Source organism: Orcinus orca, chromosome 8 (genome assembly GCF_937001465.1).
Source record: "Orcinus orca chromosome 8, mOrcOrc1.1, whole genome shotgun sequence".
NCBI classification, from domain to species: domain Eukaryota; kingdom Metazoa; phylum Chordata; class Mammalia; order Artiodactyla; family Delphinidae; genus Orcinus; species Orcinus orca.
The window spans coordinates 1,673,973-1,679,374 of NC_064566.1; positions in this window are offsets into that span (position 1 = coordinate 1,673,973).

A 5,402-nucleotide genomic window follows, 5' to 3' on the forward strand; every position below is an offset into this window, starting at 1 on the left:
GGATAAATTCCTAGAAACATTCAACCTACTGAGACTAAATCATGAAGAAATGGAAAATCTTAACACACAAGTGAGTAAGGAGATTGAATCAAAAACCTCTCAACAGAGGACCAGATGGTTTCACTGATGGATTCTTCTAAACTTTTAAAGAAAAATTAATGCCAATACTTCTCAAATTCTTCCAAAATTGAAGAGGAGAGAATACTCCCAAACTCATTTTACAAGATCAACATTACTCTGACACCAAAGCCAGATAAGAACACTACAAGAAAAGAAAACTACAGACCAATATCCCTGATGAATATACAGAAAAAATTCTCAACAAAATACTAGCAAACCAAATTCAACAGCACATTAAAAAGATTATATGCTATGATCAAGTGGGATTCATCCCTGGGATGCAAGGATGGCTCAACATACGCAAATCAATCAATGTGATACACCATATTAATAGAATGAAAGATAAAAGTCATATGCTCATCTCAATAGATGCAGAAAAAGCACTTGACAAAATGCAAAATCTTTCCATGATAAAAACTCTTAACTAAGTAGGTATAGAAGGAACAAACCTCAAAATAATAGAGACCATATATGACAAGCCCATGGCTAACATCATAGTCAATGGTGAAAAGCTGAGAGCTTTTCCTCTAAGATCAGGAAAAAGACAAGTGTGCTCACTGTTGCCACTCCTATTCAACAAAGCACTGAAAGTCCTAGCCAGAGCAATTGGGCAAGAAAAAGAAATAAAGGACATCCAAATCAGAAAGGAAGAAGTAAAATTGTCTCTTTTTGAAGATGACATGATCTTATATATAGAAAATCCTAAAGATTCCACAAAAAAAAGAAAGAAAAAACCTATTACTACTAATCAACACATTCAGTAAAATTGAAGGATACAAAGTCAACAGACAAAAATCCGTATGTTTCTACACACAAATAACAAACTATCTGAAAAAGAAATGAAGCAAACAATCCCATTTACAATAGCATCAAAAACAAGAAAATACTTAGCAATAAGTTTAGCCAAAGACTTATACAGTGAAAACTATAAGACATTAATGAAAAAAATTAAATAAGACACAAATAAAGGGAAAGCTATCCCATGTTCATGTATAGGAAAAATTAATATTGTGAAAATGTCTATACTACCCAAAGCCATCTATAGATTCTATGCAGTCCCTATCAAAATTCTGATGACATTTTAACAGAAGTAGAAAAAAATCCTAAAATTCTTAGGGAACCACAAAAGATCCTGAATAGCCAAAGCAATCTTGAGAATGGAAGCATCACACTTCCTGGTTTCAAACTATACTACAAAGCTATAGTAATTAAAACAGTATGGTATTAGCATAAAAATGGGCACAATTACTAATGAAACAGAATCAAGAGCCCCAAATAAACTCACGTGTATATGTAATATTTAATAAAGGAGCCAAGAATGCTCAGTGGAGAAAAGATAATCTCTTCGATAAATGGTGTTGAGAAAACTGGACAGCCACATGCAAAAGAATGAAACTGGAACCCTACTTAATATCATTCACAAAAATTAACTCAAAATGGATTAAAGACTTATATGTAAGATTTGAAACCATAAAACTCCTAGAAGAAGACAAAGGTGGTAAGCTCCTTAATACTGGCCTTCAAAATGATTTTTGGGGAATTACCCCAAAATCATAAGCAACAAAAGGAAAAGTAAACAAGTGAGACCACATCAAACTAAATGGCTTCTGCACAGCAAAAGAAACAATCCACAAAATGAAAAGACAACCTACAGAATGGGAGAAAATATTTGCAAACCATATATCTGGTAAGGGGTTAACATACAAAAGATATAAAGAACTCATAAAACTCAATAGCAGAAAACCCCCAAACAATCCAATTAAAAAATGGGCCAAGGGCCTGCATAGACATCTTTCCAAGGAAGAGATACAGATGGCCAGCAGGTGTTGAAAAGATGCTCAACGTCGCTAATCATCAGGGAAATGCAAATCAAAACCATAATGAGATATGACCCCACACATGTCAGAATGGCTATCATCAAAAAGACAAGAGATCGTGAATTCTGGTGAATATGTGGAAAAAAGGGAGCCCTTGTTCATTGTTGGTGGGATTGTAAATTGGTACAGCCACTGTGGAAAACAGTATGGAGGTTCCTCAAGAAATTAAAAATAGATTTACTATATGATCCAGCAATCCCATTTCTGGGTATATATATCTGAAGGAAATAAAATCACTCTCTTGAAGAGATATCTGTACCCCCATGTTCATTGCAGCATTATTTACAATAACCAAGACGTGGAAACTGCCTAAGTGTCTACCAGTGAATGAATGGATAAAGAAGATGTGGTATATTACTAGAATTAATGGAATATTATTCAGCCGTGAAAAAGAAGGAGATCCTGCCATTTGCAATGTAGATGGAACTTGAGGGCATTATATTAAGTGAAATAAATCAGGCAGAGAAAGAGTAACACTGTATAATATTATTTATAAGAGGAATCTAAAGGAACCAAACTCATAAAAACAGAGTTGAATGGCTGTTGTCAGGGGCTGGGGGTTGGGGAAAATGGAAAGATGTTGGTTAGAGGAAACAGAATAAGTTCTGGGGAGCTAATGTACAGCATGATGACTGAACTTAACAAGACTGTACTATACACTTGAAAGCTGTTAAGAGAGTAGGTCTTAAAAGTTCTCACCACAAAAATGGTAAATATGTGAGTTGATGGATGAATTAACTAACCTGATCATGGTAATTATTTTGCAGCATGTAAGGATATCAAGTCATCATGGGCACCTAAACTTACCCAATGTTATATGTCAATTATATCTCAGTGAAGCTGGGGATAAAAGAAGAAAGAAAGCTGGAGTAGCTATTTTAATATCAGAAAAAGTATATTTCAGAGTAAAGAATATTACCAGGAATAAAGAAGTTCATTTCACAATAACTAAGGGGTCAGTTAAGAAGATAAGAATCCTAAATGTTAATGCATTAAGGAAAACCTGATTGATCCACAGGGGAAACAGATAAATCTGCTATTATAGTTGGAGACTTCAATACTCCTCCCTTCGTACCTGGTAGAACATATAGACAGAAAATCCAAAAAATATAGAAAAGGTAAATAACACTATCAACCAACTTGACCTAATTGACATTGATAGAAAATTCCACCCAATAACAGAAAAATATACATTCTATTAAAATGCACATGAAACAGTTACCAAATTAAACTATCTTATGGGCCATAAAACAAGTCTCGAAAAACATAAAAGGATTCAAGTTATACAAAGTATACTTGCTAACCATAATAGAATTAAATTGCACTAATAATTAGACTAATAATATATCTTATTATATCTGGAAAATCTCCACACACTTGGAAGTAAAAAATAGATCTAAACAGTCTATGATTCAAAAATAAATCAAAAGAGAAATTAGACACTACTTCGAACTGAATAAAAGTATAAACATAATACTTCAAAATTTGTGGAATGCAGTACTTAGAGGAAAATTTTAAATGCCAACATGTATTAAAGCTGAATAAAGGCCTCAAATCCCTGACTTCAGCTTCCTTAATTAATTAGAAAAAGAAGAGCAAAGTTAGCACAACATAAGTAAAACAAATGTAAAAAAACAGAAAACAATAGAGAAATCAGTGAAATCAAAAGCTGGCTCTTTGTAAAATTCACTGAAATCAATAGAAGCCAAAATGACCAAGAAAAAAAGAGAAGACGCTAGTTACCAATGTCAGGAATGAGTGAACTGACATCAATACAGATTCTATAGGTATTTTAAAAATAATAGAGAATGTTATGAACTTTATGCTAACAAACTCATCAGTGTAGGTGAAATAGACAAACTCCTTAAAAGACACAAACTACCAAAACTCATTCAAGAAGAAATAACCAAAATAGCCTCATATCTATTTAGTAAATTAACTTTGTAGTAAAAAACAAACATCAAAAAAACTTCCTATTTTTTTCCTCCAGGCCTAGATAGAATAACTGGTGAATTTTTTCAAATATTTAAGGAAGAAATAAAACCAATTCTACCTAAACTCATCAAGAATAATTAAAAAGGATGAAATACTTCCCAACTCATTCTATGAGATCAGCATTATACTGATACCAAAGCCAGACAAACACAGCACAAGGAAAGAAAACTACAGATATTCCTCAGGAACATACAGGCAAAAATTCTAAAGAAAAGCTTAAGCAAATCAAATCCAACAATACAAGTGGGGTTTATTGTAGAAATGCAAGTTCGTTCAACCTTTTAAAAAATCAACTCAATTAATTGACCATATTAAGTTTAAAAATAAAAGTCATATCATTATTTCGATAGATGCAGAAAAAGCATTTGACAAAATCCAATAGCCATTCATAATTTTAAAAATCCCAGCAAACTAGGAATCAAAGGAAACTTTCTCAGCCTAATAAAGGGCCTCAAACTTAATGGTGGAAAACTGGCTGATTTCTCTGTAAGATCAGGAACAAGACAAGGGTGTCTCTTTTCAAGACGTCTAGCTAACATTGCTCTGGAAGTTTTAGCCAGTGCAATATGGCAAGAAAAAGAAACCAAAGGCACTCAGATTGGAAAATAAGAGCAAAATGTTCTTATTCATAGAAAACATGATCTACGAAGGAAATCTGACCAAATCTGCAAAAACATTACTCTAATTAAAGTGAGTTAGCGAGGTTGCAAAACACAAGACCAATACAGAAACTCAGTTGTATTTCTATGCACCAGCAAAAAACAACTGGAAAAAGAGGTTTAAATTGCCCTTTATAATAACATGAAAAATATTAAATACTTAGGTATAAATATGGCAAAAGATGTGCAAAACCTGTACACTGAAAACTACAGAACGTTGGTGAGAGAAACTAAAGACCTAATAGATGGAGAGATACACTATGTTCATGCATTGGAAGACCCAATAGTAAGATACTAATTTTCCCAAAGCTGATCTAAGATTCAACGCAATCTCAATCAAAATCCCAGAAGACTTTTTTGTAGAAATTGACAAACTGACTTTTAAAATCCAGGTGTTCTTTATGACTCATATAAATTTATTTCATGCTTCAATTGATATATTATTTTATCTGTGAACGTTTGGAAGTTATCAGGTTAGGATGGAACATATCATAATTTTTACCATTAAATTAACGAAAAACTTTTTCATTTAATGGCTTTTCACATCCCAGAAGAGCTCTCACAAACAAATTAATAGTTTTAAGCATGGAATCAATGTATACAAGAGTCTGTCTCCAAGCTCTCCACTCCCTATCTTTAGTCTAACTTTGTCCTGGTGACAATCCCATGCGGTTTGGGGTTTCGTATTAGGCTCCATCAGGTGCCTTAATATCAGACAGGGCAAGCCCCTCTTTCTTGTCCTTTTTATTCA